Source organism: Chlorocebus sabaeus, chromosome X (assembly GCF_047675955.1).
Source record: "Chlorocebus sabaeus isolate Y175 chromosome X, mChlSab1.0.hap1, whole genome shotgun sequence".
NCBI lineage: Eukaryota > Metazoa > Chordata > Mammalia > Primates > Cercopithecidae > Chlorocebus > Chlorocebus sabaeus.
This window is the reverse complement of record NC_132933.1, coordinates 38,874,303-38,892,255: the sequence shown is the minus strand read 5'-3', so window position 1 is coordinate 38,892,255 and position 17,953 is coordinate 38,874,303. Positions and strand designations below refer to the sequence as shown.

At 35.5% G+C, this 17,953-nt stretch overlaps 1 protein-coding gene and 1 non-coding gene across 3 annotated transcripts in view; both read left to right on the top strand.

The window, feature by feature from the left end:
- Positions 1-17,953, top strand: part of HTR2C (5-hydroxytryptamine receptor 2C) — a 299,276-nt gene that overhangs the window by 26,382 nt on the left and 254,941 nt on the right. The window lies entirely within an intron of this gene.
- Positions 14,567-14,694, top strand: LOC119621014 (small nucleolar RNA SNORA35). The gene has a single exon (XR_005237551.1). It is a non-coding gene; the product is annotated as a small nucleolar RNA SNORA35 (small nucleolar RNA).

Here is a 17,953-nt window from a genome sequence, read left to right as displayed (position 1 = left end):
TTTTATTTATTTATTCATTTTTGAGATGGAATCTTGCTCTGTCTCTCAGGCTGGAGTACAGTGGTGTGATCTGAACTCACTGCAACCTCTGCCTTCTGGGTTCAAGTGATTCTCTTGCCTCAGCCTCTTGGGTAGCTGGGATTACAGGCGCCCACCACCACGCCTGGCTAATTTTTGTACTTTTAGTAGAGACGGGGGTTTCACCATGTTTGTCAGGCTGGTCTTGAACTCCTGACCTCAAGTGATCCAACAGCCTCGGTCTTCCAAATTGTTGGAATTACAGACATAAGCCACTATGCCCAGCCATCTGTGGCTATTTTAAGCTACATAATTCAATAAATCTTAAAAAGAAATTTGTCTCCACTATCATTTGAACTTAGTAATACCTTCTGTAAAGCCTTACTTGTGCTACCTATTCTACTATGATATAGATGTACGTATATATTTATATCACAGTCAAAGTAACAATTTAGGTAATGTATTCAATGTCTCCTGTGAAATTAATCAGTTGGACAACTGTACTCCTCCTGAGTTGGATAAGGTTTGTAATAGCAGTAAGTATCAAAGGTAAATATTATTTTTTTCTGTAAAACCACATCAACATTTCAAGTTATTCACATAAAAGGTTAATGTAATGAAGAAACAGTACACATACATTGGTTCTACATTGTCAAAACATGATTTATAATTGTCACTCTCTTGACACTTACATTAATAATTAAGGAATTTTTATCTTTCAATTATGTGGTTTTTTGTTACTACAAATAAATGCAAGTTCAATTAACAGAATCTGTTTTCAATATGAGTTCTCTAATATAGAACTGAGTATCGACTGCAAAGTTATTTACTCTAGGTTACCAAATTACTTTAAGAAAAACATAAATAGGCTGGTCATGGTGGCTCATGCCTGTAATCCCAGCAGTTTGAAAAGTCAAGGTGAGAGGATTGCTTGAGCCCAGGAGTTCATGACCAGTCTGGGCAGTATAGTGAGACTCCCATCTCTACGAAAAATTTTAAAATTAGCCAGGCATGATGGTGCAAACCTGTAGTTCTAGCTATCCAGGAGGCTGAAGTGGGAGAATTGCTTGAGCCCAGGAAGTCAAGGGTGCAGTGATCTGTGATTGCACCACTACATACATTCCATGCTGGGTAATAAAGCAAGATCCTGTCTCAAAAAAAAGAAAAAAAAAAAAAAAGAAGAAGAAGAAAAACAGAAATACAGAAATAGACCATAACAAATAGCAAATATTGCCCACATTGATAGACAATTCCATCATTTCACTTTGCAATTTGTTGTAGTTATCTGCTTTATTCACAAATATTTTAATTTCACATCTTTGATTTAAAAATAAAATATATTTTACTATTCACCAGTTCTTCATTTGGTTGCTGTAAATAATATATAATCAAATGCCTGTATCAACAAGTCAAACATATTCTGTAAATATATACACCTGCTATGTACCCACAAAAACTAAAAACTAAAAAATAACTTATGAAAGGAGCCCCTAGAGAATTGAGTGTGTTAAGTAACAATAATTTGTTCTATGTATAGTAAATGCATTTTATATCACTTACAGGAACTAACAAGGTGCATTGCACATAATATACATTCAATAATATATTCAATAATTGGTTTAATAATAACTATCAATATTATCATGACAAAATAACAGCATGTCTAGAAGAGAGGTACTCAATCAGGAATGCATTTTAGTAAATGAACATACACATTTAAAGCACAGGAAAACCTGAGCTTTATATTTCCACAGTCTGCACAGCTTTTGCTTTTGCTAATCAAAAATTTAAGTGATCCTTTATAATTATCAGTTGAAGTCAAAACACATAGGATTAACTAAGTACTTAAAGAACTGATTATTGTAATTAATAATCTAACTTAGCCAACTGATAACTGTTAAGACTATCTGCCACACAAATTTTTCACTCAACAGTCTGTGCCAAAATTCAACAAGACTAACAACATAATTTAGCATGCGTCCTTTCTAAGATACTGCAGCTTTCGTGAAATAAGTGAAAATTACCTTGTTTTGGAAAGGAAGGTAGCCAAACATTATCAAGGTAGTTTCAGAGTTACATGTTCATCCATATTAGATAACAACAGTAAAATAATTTTATATGTATGTTTTCTGGTTTTCAACATATGTCTTTCAAAAATCGGATTGACTTCTTAAATTATACATTTTCAAAACATTAATATCTTCTTAAATATAAAATACAAATAAGACTTAAGTAACTCTACCAAGTAAATTAATACATGTCCTATAAGAGGATATTATGATTAAAGAGATTACGACACAAGAATATTGATTTTTATTTCACTATTTGAAAATGTGTATTAGTCTTAGCTTCAGTTCATATGACTCTAATTTAAACATAGCATAGATCTTTCAAATAAAATACAGACATTTTAATTGTGTGGAAGCTTTTATATGCTGTGTGAAGTGACTATTTGCATATTACATCATGTTTCAATTACATTTTGCTCTTATTTAAAAATGATTTTTCCTCCAGCAAATTAAACATATGGCCTAGACAAGTAGTACATTGTGTACATAAAATTTCTAACAATTCCTTTCCGAGACTGTCACTGTGTAGATCTAAGTACAGCTGTACATGTAGTTTTCTCATAACAAGTCTTTAGAGATACTAATAAAATAATACTAAAGTAATAATGAACATACTATTAAAATATGAAAACCAAATCATTTATGTGTGGTATATCCATTAAATACATACATAAATTAATCTCTATATAATTATTTGTGCTTCCATAAAGTATTCTCAGTGACTTCATAGGGTTTTAATTGTGTAAGAAAATACTCTCAATGCGTTACAAGTTTCTTAGCATCACAGGGAATTGCATTGTTATTCAGATAGTTGGATTAACAAGAAACTGAGTTATCCTTGAATGGTTTCCTCTCCCTTATACCCCGTGATAAATTTATTACTAACTCCAGTCAACTCCAATCAGTTTTAATTCCTAAATATCTTCACTCCATTTCTACAAACATCATACCAGTTTGGCTTTCCATCATCTCTCTAGTACTAGAATGACCCTCTAACTAGTTCTCCCAATTACACATTTGCACTCCCCAATCCATTCTCTCAATTCTTATTGCTCCTAGGAAGACAACCTGTTTATAAAAGACAACCTGATCTGGCTCCTCTTCAGCATCATATATTCCCTCACGCCCCTCATGAATAGTTGGGCCCCACTGATCTACTTTCAGTTCCTTGAGCACATGATCTCTCTGATCACAGGGCCTTGCCAGAAATTGTGCCTTCTGTTGTTAATACTACCTTGCGTTCCCTATCTCTCCTAATACTTACATCATCAGTTACACCAGTTAACTCCTATATAAGCCGTCATTTTTTTTTTCTGGGATCAGGGAAGACTTCCTGCCCATCATATCCCCTAACACAAGGTGAGCATTCTGTTATATACCCTAATAGATAACATCATGTACCTTCCATCATAGCAATTATTACAGTTGATAATTATACACTTATTTTTGTGATTCCTTGAGGATTCCTATATCCTCCACTAGATGTTAATTAACTCCATGAAGTCAGGAACAGTATTGTTTTTGCTCAATATTGTATTCTTAGCATCTAACACGCTACGAAGGCTATACCAATGAATTAATAAATATTTGTTGACTGGATAACTGAATAAATAAATAGGTATTATTGATGAAAAAGTCATTTGTATAATTTTTGGTGATGGTTGCTCTGTGACTGTTCGATTGCAAAGGATATTTTTCTACCTTCCCCCCAGTGGCAGCTGTAAATATTGCAGCCTGGTGAAAAATGAGAAGTCTCAGTAACTAAGACCTTAACAAAGCGTTGTATATGTGAGCTATCAACTCATAACTGACAGCAGTAAAAGTACTGCTGTGATTTTAAGTGTAATGTTAATACAAGCAGGTGAAACTTATAAATGCCTAACACCACATTTGCATTATTGAACAGTCCAGCAAAAATTTTGAATAAGTTTCACTTGCCCTGTTTCATGCAGCAAGAGGTTCACATTCACATTTTAAGATCTCAGATAATCAAATTATATCACTGCTATGCTTTATTAAATAAGCAAACTCAAATGTATGTCAAATGAGTTATAGCATAATTTACACAGTTTTAATATTATTGCTAATAGGGCTTATATTTCACACTATATACATGAATACATGTAATACAGTATGAATATATTGCCTGAAGATATGACTATATGGAATATATATATATATTGAATATATATGAATATAATTGAAATATGGTGTTAGTAAATGAATAGCTTGCTAAGTGATATAATTCTTAGTTCATATACTCTCCTGGCTAAGCTTTCTTGTTTCTGCTTTAATATTACATTATACTTTATATGTATTACACGGAATTGCACTCAGCTATTTTGCAATGACCCAAATTTGCCTTAAATTCCATATATCTACCATAACTCATACATTTTATTATCCCGGTCATGTTTCTGCTTTTTCATCTGCTAAAAGATTGATGATTTTAAGACAACATGATGAGTGCTAGACTAGTGCAGTCAGGCTGGGGAGGAATCTGAGTTCTGCATTTTTTTTTTTTTTTGGCAGAGGAGTCTTGTTCTATCACCCAGGCTGGAGTGCAGTGGCACGATCTTGACCTCACTGCAAACTCTGCCTCCTGGGTTCAGGTGATCCTCCTGCTTCAGTCTCCCACGTAGCTGGGACTACAGGCGTGCACCACCTTGCCTGGCTAATTTTTGTATTTTTAGTAGAGACAAGGTTTTACCATGTTGGCAAGGATGGTCTCAAACTCCTGACCTCAAGTGATCCACCTGTCTTGGCCTCCCAAAATGTTGGAATTACAGGCATGAGTCATGGCGCCTGGCCTGAAATTTTGCATTTCTAACCAGCTCCCAGATTTCCATGGACTACACTTGGAGTCACAAGGTAATGAATCAGGGGATGTGAAACTTTTGAAAAGAGCTAGATGATAAATACTTTGGATATGGGAACCATGTAGGCTCTGTTGCAACTACTCAGCTCTGCCATTGTAGCTTGGAGACAGCCACAGACAACATATGAATGAATGAGTGGGGCTGGAATCCAATGAAATTTTATGAACACTGAAATTTGAATTTCCTATAATTTTCTCATATCATGATATATTATTTATCTTTTTATATTTTTTCAACTGTATAAAAACATATACATCATTCTTACCTTGTAGGCCATACAAAAACAGTCTGTTGTTTGCCAACCACCCTGCTATGGTATAAGATGCCAAGAGATAACTGTTGTAGAGGCTGGAGTGGAGGTAGAGTGTGACAGGATAGGCTTTGTAGAAAGGATTACAGTTGAGCTAGGACTTGAAGAAGGAAGGCTTTTCCTGGGCAGACAAGTAGGAGAAAGTGAAAGACAAAGATATAAGCCAGCAACAGCATTAGTGTGTTCTCTGAACTGAAAGCATTGGATTGTGGCCTGAGACGAACAAGCCCTTCTAGGTTGAGAAGGCTCAATGAAAGGGGGGGTCCCTTAAATGCATGTCTAAATAGTTTTAAACTTTAATGAGTAGTCGTGTCAGGTGAGCATGCAGAATGAGCATGGGGGATGCTATTAAGTTCGACCTTTTAGAACTTCAGGTCAAGAGAGGACTGGACTACTGGAGGGAGAAAGAATAGAAATGACTGAGGAAACCAGGAAAAACTGCACTTGAAAGGCCAAGACTCTTTGAAAGTGACTACAAAATGTTCTCAAATGCAAACTTTGTGGAAGCATTTATATAAATGATCGGGGCTTGCAAATTTATTGGTGAAATGGGAAATATGTGTCATATAGCCAGACAGAGCAAGCCTGTCAAGCTGTTTTTCCATTGCTACGGAGCACACGGCAGATTAAAAAGGGAAGCTAAGAACTGAGGATTGAAGATTTGAAAAATGGTCTCCCCAGATGTCTCAGTGTCTGACTGACTTTGCTGATAAGCTACAGAGTAGGAATACATGCTGAGAGGTAAAATGAGCATATGGGTTTTATAAAAGATGTTTCTATTAGTTCTCTGGTGGTGGCAGTGAAGTGAGATAATGAAATATTACAAAAAAACACCAGAGCTGAGAATTATGAAAAATAGGATATCAAATACAAAATTAACAAAATCCAGTGCCTTTGGAAACTCTCTTCTCCCAATTATTTTTCTATTTCCTATCTAGTTCTCACCCATTTCCCCACAGGATGCTGTCCAGTTTTTGTGGAGGTATGTTTCATTGGAATAGTTAAGATTTGCTGAGAAACTACTATATAAAAAGCATGATTAATAAAAAAATCTCATAATTCAATAAATGCTGAATTTTACTACCATTTGACAGATGAGGAAAGAGAGGCTTGGAAGCCTATTTTATTTATCCAGATCTCCTCCAAAATAGGCAATACGTCTGCCAGTAGATGTGGCTTACCTATAACCCCTGGTAAAAAGTGGGAAGCAGAGCAAAGAGAGAATTTCTGCTTTACCACAATAAGGGAATGCTAGTTAATCTTCCGGATGTACAGGGAAGATTTGTCTCTGGCTTTGTTCAAATCAGAAACAATTACCTAAAAGTTTTGGTCACAGCATTTTAGGTAATTTTTAAATACTGGCTAACAATGAGAGGAAAGGCAGTAGGGTTTTATTAATGGAAGTTAGAAAGGGAAGCAAATATAGACACAGTAAACTTAATAGGGTTTAAAAAAAATTCAAAGGACCTGTGATCAGATTTCCCACCAAACAAGAGAGATGTTAAGTATCGTTATAAACTATCATGTATTGAGCATCTGCTCCATGCCAGGCACTACTGGACAGTGTACAAACTGTGTCCTTTAATTTTCACAACATTCCAATGACAGTGGTTATTATTACCTGTATTTAACATAAGAGGCCTAGGGGCTTACGTGAGTTATCCACAGTCCCCTGAGTGCTATAGGTTTCTATTGTGTCAATCTGGTGATATTAAGTACCTACCACATACCAGATGTTAAACAAATGTTAACTATTGTTTTCTTGCTAGTATTGTCATTATTATAACTGACATTTACTTAAAACTCCTCCAAGCCTTACTTACCTTAACCATAACATGAAAGTCAACACAAAATAAGTTTGTCAGAGTGATTAAATGAAACAGCCCACTTAAAGTTTCTAGCATACAGAAGCCACTTAGTCAATGTCAAAACCCTGTAAATTTTCTCTTGAAAGATGTTTTTTATTTTTACATGAGGCTATATAAGACAGTGGATGTTGATGCTTTCAGCTATTTAGTGGCATGCTCCTGGATAATGAACTTGATGTTTATCTTCAGAAAACAATGTGTGACTAGAAAATGACTTTTTTTTCAAGTGCCTGTGATCAAGAGGTTAAGAGAGTTTATGGCTGAAATATTCAGCATACACTTCAAAGTTTCTGAGTTTTTTCTATTTCATATATTTGATATACTATTTCCTTTTCCTCTCTTCCTATAATTTGTTTCCCTAAGAACTTAAACAGATATTATATACTATTTGTGTATTTAACAAAATAGTCTTATTTATAATGCAATTAAAATAGTCTAAACCATTAGTGTCTTAGTCTACAAGTTGTCTTTTTTTTTGGAGACAGAGTCTTGCTCTGTCATCCAGGCTGGAATGCAGTGGCATGATCACAGGTTACCGCAGCCTCCGCCTCCCAGGTTCAGGCGATTCTCGTGCCTCAGCCTCCTGAGTAGCTGGGATGACAGGCATGCACCACCACACCTGGTTAAGTTTTTTGTATTTTCAGTAGCGACAGAGTAAGCTGGTTTTGAACTCCCGGACTCATGTGATCCGCCCGCCTCAGCCTCCCAAAGTGCTAGGATTACGGGCATGACCCACCCTGCCTGGCCCCAAAAGTTGTCTTTTAATAGTTGAAGCAATGTTTACTGGTAGTACACAAGTGCTCAATAAATGTGTTAAAAAACTCTTTCCATTATTACTTATTATTTTTATATCTTTCGATTTCCACCAAGAATGCTTCCCTAAAACTGGATATGTACTTATCTCTGCCAATTCATTTTGACAAAACACATCATGTTCTCCTAGATATAAAAGCACAAATGAATTAATCTTTGTTACACTTTACACTTAAAAATTATATTTGAAATTGATTTTGCTACTTGATGTGCTAACATTTAAATGCAGCTCCGCTTCCTTACGTTGTTTCCTTCATAATGCTTCTCTTCATTTAAAATTCATTTTGATGAGTTCTGGCACTCCTTGTGCCTTTAAAGCGTAAGATAAAATTTCAGTTTACAGACAGATCTTTATGTTATTGACTAACAGCAACCTCTGATTCCAAAAGGAAAATAAAATGACCAAGTATCTCTAGCATGTTAAAAAAAAAAAAAAAAAAAAAAAAAAACTCCTGATAGTTTAGGGTCTTCTCCAAATTTGTCAAATAAAGGCACAGCTAGAATGTATATTATTAAAAAGAGTAACTGTTTGGGAAAATGTTTATTTGAGAGCTTATCATTGAAAAGCTAACTCAGGGAAAGAAAGCCCTGATGCCAAATTAGGGAAACACAAATGAAGAAAGGGCAAGATTAGCATGCATTGTAATGGAGGATGCTAAATAGGGTTCAATAAGACAGTGCATATTGATAATTTCAGCTATTTAGTGGCATGCCCCGGGATAATGAACTTGACATTTATCTTTAAAAAGATATTTAGATATGGTTTACATGAAACCTCCAAATTTCAATAGTTGGTGCCACCTTCACCATAATAAATGAGTTCCTGCTCTGCTGATTTTCATGACAGCTGGTTGTTCAAAAGAGCCCGTCACCTCCCTCCCCGCGCCTTCTCTTTTGTACACACCGGCTCCCCTTAGTATTCTGCCATGATTGGAAGCACCCTGAGGCTCTCACCAGAAGCAGATGCCGGCACTATGCTTCTTGTACAGCCTGTGCTTTTCTAAAAATATTCTCTACTTATAGTTTGGATGGTTGACCCTCCAAATCTCATGTTGAAATTTAATCCCCAATGTTGAGGATGGAGCCTAATGGGAGGAGTTTGGGTCATGAGGTAAAATCCCTCATGAATGGTTTGGTACTGTCCTCATGGTAATGAGTGAGCTCTTGCTCTGTTAGACACCATGGGAGCCGGTTGTTAAAAACATCCTGGCATCTTTCTCCCTCTCTCTTTTTCTTCCTCTCTCACCATGTGATCTTTGCACATGCCAGCTCCCCTTCACCTTCCACCATGAGTGGAAGCAGCCCGAGGCCTTCACCAGATACAGATGCTGGCACCATGCTTGTTATACAGCCTGCAGAACTGTAAGCCAAATGAACCTCTTTTTCAAATAAATCACCCAGCCTCAGATATTCCTTTATAACAACACAAATAGATTAAGACAGAAAGTGAGAAGTGGCTTTTGAGCTCAACATTGAAAACAGAATAGAATTTAGAATTTGGAGGGGGAAACAGAAAGAGTATCTCAAAGTGTGTGTTGGAGTAGGGGAGCTTCATGAAAAGCTTGGAAACCAATGAGTGTTGAATGAGGCAAGGCTGATGGTCTGTGGCCTTACTGGGTTATACTCAGTAATAGATCAGCTGGAATAGGTAAGGTGACAGCAACTTCCAGCAACTCTATCTTCATTAAGTGTTATGATATCATGCACTAGAGAACATAAAGTTCTAAGTTTATTTTGGGGAATGTTATATAAATCCAAGGTCATTATTTTTTATTCTTCATATTAATAGACAATGCATTAAGTGTGCATTAGAACCAAAAATGGATAACCAAGGAAATGGTAAGAGGCAGATGCCGATTTGGTGGTTTTGATATTTACAGTAGCTTTTCCAAAGAGAAGCTCCTGTTAAGTGCTTAGAAATATGGGACTGGCCAGCCTAGGCAACATGGCAAAATGCCATCTCTGCAAAAAAAATAAAAAATAAAATATTAGCCAGGCATCGTGGCACATATCTGTAGTCCCAACTACTCAGGTGGCTGAGGTGGGAGGATTGCTTGAGCCCAGGATGTTGAGGCTGCAGTAGGTTGTGATTGGGCCACTGTACTCTAACCTGGGCAACAGAGCGAGACCCTGTCACAAAAAAAAAAAAAAAAAAAAAAAAAAAAAGAAAGAAAAAGAAAGAAATATGGGACTGGAACTCTCATCTTTGTCTCATGGTTTTGATGCTTTGTGCTACTTATTACACCTGTAATAAACATCCCTTGCCACCAGGTGGCTACAGAGTTATGCCATGTTTTCAGGAGCTTAAGACTCCAATGTGGTGAAAGCTTTTCCAAGTCACAACTTTTAAAAACTGATACTCTATTTAATGTTCTATCTACTATCTAGACAGCCTTTTAGGAAAAGTTGACTTGGGTTCATCCCTTCCCAAGATTCATAGGTTTAGAGAATTAATTTATATTCCCAAAGGGGACACTAAAGCAAATGAAATAGAAGGAATTCATATGATTTACATCCAGTTTCTACTGAATTCATTGAATTCTGTCATTTAAAAATAATTTTTATTCATGTTCTATAATTCACTGATTGAGATTCCTTATGGCAGAGTTATAACTGTGAGAAGAGATGTTCACTGAATTAGAGGAAGAGAAGGATAGCAAGGCTCTTTAAAGCCTTAATTGGAAGGTCAGAGGCAATTTAAGTAGTAGTAGTTGGAAGAATACAGATTCAGTGTCTCTGACTTCATTAAACATTATATCATGGCCCACAGAACATAATGTTCTAAGTTTATTTTTTGGGAAAATTATATAAATCCAAGATTATTATTTTTGACTCTTCATATTAATAGGTAATGCATTATGTGGGCATTAGAACCAAAAATGATGTAACCTAGTTTTTAAAAGGCAAAACACTGCAATTAACATATCAAAATTCTCCTGTCACAAGGAAAAGATGTTGTTCATTGCCCTAAATTATTCATAAGTTTTCACATAATTTGCTGTAAACATCTGACCGATAGAAGAGTCCAGAACTAGATAGAAGAGTGCAGAACTAGTAATTGATGTTGATACAATGAATTTCAGTTTTTTCCCCTTCTTCTACTTGTGCCTATGAAGGTTATAATAAAGAATGAGTGGACTAAGGTATCTGGAAAATATATTCTTAAATATTAGATTAATTCACTAAGATAACTATGGAGAACTATTATGTGATCACCACTATGCCAGGAATTACTGGGGTTGCAGAAACGTATTGGCCAAGATCTCTGACTTTCACTTAAAATCTTATTGGTGAGATAAGATTAATTAACATAAAATAAAGAAAAAGAATAGTGTGCTCTAAGCAATAAGCTTTATACATGTACAAAGAGGTGAGGAATTAGTGAAGCCTGCATTTCAGCAGAAGATCCTTAAGAAAGTGCGCTTATCAACTGGGATGAATTGTATAACCATTTTCGGTCATTATCTCTTTCATATCATTGCACAGTCTCTTTTTTATGCCCCATGCAGGCCCTTGCACGTGGTAGGTGCTCCATAAATATTTGCTGCTTGATCAAATAATTTTTTGACAAGGATATAGTAAAAGCAAGCAAAAGAGAGACATTTTGTTTTTCTGTTGAATAGTTATCTTGAGGAAAAAAAAAAAAATCTGCATTGACCATGATAGAGTACCTTACCATTAGATCATAGGATAGGAAAGTAAAGCTATAAATCTGCTTTTTAAAGAGTGCAGTGCCCAGTAGCCCATCCTCACAGCCTTGAAGAATGAAGGTCAAAACTGGAATGCCTAGTGAATACTGAAAACAATTTTAGTTCACTAGTCTGAATCAATTAGACATGACCTATAATATCAAGATTGCATGTGGCTAGTAGTTAACTTTTCAGCAGAAATGTTTCTCTAATGCTTGGAATATCTAAAATTTGATGGAAACATTTAAATAATGTGAATTTGCTCTCTTTTTTAAAGGCAGCATTTAAATAGTATCTATTTTATGACTAACAAAGGCAGGAGTCTTTTATCTTGATATCTGTATTCATCTATCTATCTATCTATCTATCTATCTATCTTTTAATTGAGATGGAGTCTCACTCTGTCACCCAGGCTGGAGTGCAGTGGCACGATCTTGGCTCATTGCAACTTCTGCAGCCCAGGTTCAAGCAGTTCTTGTGCCTCAGGCTCCCAAGTAGCTGGGACTACAGACGTGCACCACCATGCCAGGCTAATTTTTTATTTTTTGTATTTTTAGTAGAGACAGAGTTTCGCCATGTTGGCCAGGCTGGTCTCGAACTCCTGACCTCAAGTGATCCGCCCACCTTGGCCTCCCAAAGTGCTGAGATTACAGGTGTGAACCACTGTGCCTGGCCAATATCCTTATATTAAGGAACTCTTATTTGTTTAGAAATGCTCCTCTTAAATTTCAGTCCTCCAAATAAACAAAAAACACTGACCAGGATTTGTTGCAACTAGTAGTTGGCAAGTACGTAATTTTATTGGAACATGGTTAGGCGTAATTAGAACAGTAGCAGATCACCAAAGGTAGTGATTGAATAACGATCACCAATAAAGTAAAAACTTTAGTGAAATTTCTTGTAGGTGAATTATCTGTACTACAAAGATGCATTTTGACGTGTTTGCACATTGAGAGCAATATAAGAATTTAGGAGTAAGGCTATTGGTATCATACTTACATATAAAACAATTATTTTGGGTACTACAATTGCTTTTCAAAACTGTGGAATAACGAACAGGTATTTTTCGGAATGATGAATTAGATGGAACCACAACTTCATAAATGAATGGCCCAATGTAAACTATTAAAACCCACACTTAATAAACAACCAGTGGCATGTTATTTTTCCATCTTTTTATATTTATATCTGTGAAATGATCTGTGCATTTAGGAGAGTATCTATACTCTGGTTATCCAACAGTTTGGAAATGGGTCTCCATTGTAAAAACAGAAACATGGGTTAATTTGTATCTTTCCCTTCAATTTGCTATTGCTCTAGAATTTTAGGCAAGAAAATATGCCCTTTTGTGAGTCACAGAAAAGCCTGTGCCCTTTAATATCTGGAGTATGCTTTTTCCCCCTACTCCTAAAGTGGGTAATACTTATTTTTAAATTGTTTTCCTCCTCTTCATTTTTTAAAAGCCGTTAGCCAAGAAGGGACTAGGATATCACTTGTAGTTCTCATTTTGCTGAGAAGTCTCTGGTATTTGATTCCGTTCTACTTCAAATGTCTGAGAAAAGTTCCAAACCTCAACTTTGGACATGAAACTTCCTCATACAGGGAGGACAGGCAAGAAAGTAATGGAACGTTTTATACCTATTGTAAGAACCAAGCATTTGTGGGAACATGAACAACTGGATCTCTTACACATTGCTAGCAGAAATATAAAGTTGTAAAATTACTTGGAAAAAGTTGGCATTATTTCTTAAAATTGAACATTCACAATCTGTATATGATGTTTTGTTTTAATAATTAATTAATTAATTATATTATTTGGGCTGTATGTGGAGACATGGTAATGGTGATTCACACACCAAGGGTTATAATTAATCCTGTTCTGTGCACTAGAGGACAGATTATTCCTAGAATTCAAAGACGGCTGAACACCTAAGCAGCATCATTTGGTAAGGCAGCATACCAGGCTAGGAAAAACGTCAGGGGGATATAGAGAAAGGCACTTGTTTTGGTGGGAACACTATTAATTAGAGTAGTTCTTGGTTCATAAAATTTTATCTATGAATATTTGCTGACTTAATGAAGCAAAAAATGGAGAAAAAGGTAATGATTATTTGCCAATGACTGCTTGAGGTGGCAGATTTTCAGTCATAACCAAGAGAAAAAAAAAAAAGGTACATCAAATGGATAGTTCTCTGTTTTGTGCATTTGAGAGAATGTGAGTTCCTTCCAGAGGCACAGGAAAGATGTGTCATTGTCCTTCAAACAATTCAAGGATAGTGATCTACAAATTCGTTGTCAGGAAATATTAGGCAATTTAAAATAGTCATTCAGTATATATGCCAATGTATAATAATTGGATCTAAAGCAACTTTTCTTTTGTAAGGGGAAATTATAAGAAGAGTAGAAAATTATAGAATTATTAACTAAAAAAAATTCCAAATGTTTTTACCAGATCCCCCAACAAATGGTAATTTAAAAAAAAAAAAAAAAGAGGTTGGTATTGGTGAGTAGGGAGATGTTTAGTTATGACAATAGCTATTAATTATTAAATGCTTAACAACTAATGTCAGGTAGTGGACTAGACTCTTTGCAAGTTATTTCTTCCAATTCTCACAGCAGTTGATGAAGTAGTCATTATCGATTCCATTTAATATATGTAAAAACAGAGGCTACAAGAACTTGAGTGAGTTTACCAAAGTCCCACAGCTAGTCAGTGACAGTGCTGGGATTCAGAGTCCAGATCTGCCTGATTCTAAACTCACATTTTCTTCACTGGAAGTTGACCTAGCAGTCACCATGTTGAGTGAATGAAGCAACGGGTTCTGAGATGTTTCTGGTCACCTACCCACTCCCTCCTTTAAGATTGTTCGCTTGTTCTTCTATATAAAGCATGGGGCCCTTACCCCAACTCTGCTGTCTACAGCACTGCCAAGTGACCCATTGGGCTCCACCTTGACCAACTGGGTATCGAGCGGTGCAAAAGCAAATCCCTCTCAAAGCTGGGAGAGTCACACCGTGGGCTACTCCTGCATGCAGCTGGGTACATATTTCCTGAGTCCTATGACTTACCTAAAAAAAAAGTGAGAGTGTGGAGAGACAGATCCAGGCAGCTCAGTAACTGCTATTACTAGAAAAACATGACTATGTCTGGCCGGGTGTGGTGGCTTACTCCTGTAATCCCAGCACTTTGGGAGGCCAAGGAAGGCAGATCACAAGGTCAAGAGATCAAGACCAGCCTGGCCAACATGGTGAAACCTGTCTCTACTAAAAATGCAAAAAAAAAAAAAAAAAAAAAAAAAAAATTAGCTGGGCATGGTGGCGCACATCTGTAGTCCCAGGTACTTGGGAGGCTGAGGCCAGAGAATCCTTTGAACCTGAGAGGCGGAGGTTGCAGTGAGCCGAGATTGTGCCACTACACTCCAGCCTGGTGACAGAGCGAGACTTCGTCTAAAAAAAAAAAATGTCACTATGTCCGTACCAGATTAATAGAAGATACTCAGTAAATACTATCCTCGCTATTACGTTATTGCAATCATTACTAGCTGGGAAGCTTTTAGCAATTTACATTAACCCCTCTTAGATTCAGTGTCCTAGTCCATAAAATAAGGTTGACACTACTGGAATGATCTAAGATTGTCATGGTGATTATATGACAAGATACATCCATTTAAATCTCTGGGCAATTTGCTCATTAAGTGTTAGTAAGACAGAGAGATAAGTGGTTTTCTCCTTTTGATGTGATGAAAATGAGATTATAATTATCTTGCAGATGATGGTGCCCTTGTATTTGCCCCACATTTCTACTAGCTTCCTGACAAGTGAGGCTTCCCCAGCCTCTTCATTCTCTGTATATAAACAGTCAGCTTAGACCTAGTGCTGAGAGAATTCCCTTTCCAGTTCTTTCTTAAAAGTTAGAACTACATTCAAGACTCATTCCTGGCCCCCTTTTCTTCCATCATGACACCTTCAAATGCTCAAGTCCCAACTAATCTCTCTCTCTATCACATAATTTGACAATGATCAATTTCTCATTTATTCTGTTAATTCACCTTGTTAGCTTATTAGCTAATTAGTAAACCCTTTGAAAGGTCTATCTTCTCATACATCTTAGTACTTACTGCAGCATCTATCCCAGTGCCTTTTATAAAGTAGAAGCTAAATAAATAACTATTGCTGGATAAATTAATGTAAGTTATCTATGAAATCAGCCATCAATTTTTGTACCCAAAACTGAAGGCAAGCTTTAGAAGATTGAATGTCATAGTTTTAGCACCGTATAAAACAAGGCACTGTTTTAGGTGATAAAATACAGGCTGAAAACTCATTTAAAATTTAGAAAACAATAGTTTGTGACAGATGAATCCGGAATAAGTTAAGTAAAAAACAATTATTTTGAAGGAAGACCTCACCTCATACTCTTCTTGTATTAAAATTATGGATGGTAAACTTGCCCTCCTAGGAAATGTATTTAGGGGGGACTCCTACAAAAAGGACATGGTCCTCATTAACCCAAGTTCATATTTATGTTCTGATCATAAATCAGATCAGATCAGATAGCAAAAAAATGTACACAATCTGCATTTCATTTACAATCTTACTATTTTCAGACAATTGAGGCAAAATGTAGCTGTTAAAAATATATATCTCAATAAATACTTATTGATTGATATGTAAAACCCAGTAAAAAAGATGACACATCTTTCCTGACAATTGGCAAGGATAAATACAATGACTTCTCTATACCATAGTTTGGTATATATTTTAAAAATTATAATTCTTTCAACTATAATCTTTATCAATGCTATAGAGCCAAGAATAAAAGGAATGTGAACATCAAGGATGTGGGTGATATGGAATGGAAGTAGAAGATTGGCGTGTGCCTTTATATAAACCTCTTTGTCTTGATGTTCCAGAGACTGGCCTCCTTTTGAAATAAAAATAAATACCTTCTTCCTTAGAAACATGTCAAGGTAGGGTGCTCACGTGACCTAATAACCTTACAAATGAATGTCTATAATGATAGTTTTGTTATTTTCTCTTTATTATTTTAACACAGAATGAATGCTATTTTAATATATCTTCATCCCTTACCCATAAATACAAATATCCCACTGATAACAAGATGTGAGAAGGAAGTCTTTTAAATAGATTTTTGAAACTTGATTTCTTCAAATAATATAGTCTTGGGGCTCGTCTTAGAGGTCCATGTGGGTAGGTCAGAATCTGTCAACATAATGTCTTTTTCTCCACATTTTTCCTAAAGGAAGCATGTTATTTCCTTTCCCTTGTAATTGTTTTTGCTTCTTTTTCCTGCTAGTGTATTTTAGTTTTCTTTGGAAATTTGAGGATGGAAAAGTGTGATTATTTAGATTTTCTAATAATATAAAACAGTTTTTGTGATAAAGACTATGAATTCTCTTTGACACAAACATCTGCCTGTAGTTGAATGAAGTATTATTTAGGACAGAATGTAGTATTCAACAGGAAAAGCAATTTGTCTAAAAAATGCTTATTTCCTTGTTGCATTTACCCTCTTGCCAGCTTGATGTATCTGCACTGCCTATTTATTCTTTGCTACTGTCAAGATAGCAAGTTTCTATCTGGAGCAGATGGTGTAACTGCCATTGTTCAGATGCTTCAAATTCATTCTGCTGCAGGGTATTTTTATCACTAAACCTCTAATTTAGCAATATTAATAAATTGAATCTATGTAAAATTTTGTCTGGGATGTCTGAACATTTGTTAAATATCTGAACCTAAAAATATATATTCTTTTGATATCATGAAAATTGTATCAAAATTTGATTATTTCTTAACAGAAATTAATGTAAAGATGTATTTTATTAATATGTTCAAAGGCATAATTCTCTCTCTATATATATATGTATACACATATATGTGTGAATGTACACATATATATGCACATATATATATGTGTGTGTGTGTGAATGTATGTACTCCAAGCAGATAAAACTATTGTTTTAAACACCTAGTGATCTTACATTTTGGAGAGGCAGTAAAAAAGTATGTTAAGTACATATGCATGTGTGTGTGTGTATATATATACACACACACAGACATATATACACACATATATACATATATGTATATATATATACACATATATACATATATACACATATATACATATATGTACATATATACACATATATACATATATGTACATATATATACACACAGAGAAGGAGAGTATGATGGTAGGTAAATGCTATAAAAGTTTAGCTATTAGTCATTAGTTCTATAAATTTATTAGTTGTATATGACTCTATCATAGAAGGTACTTGTT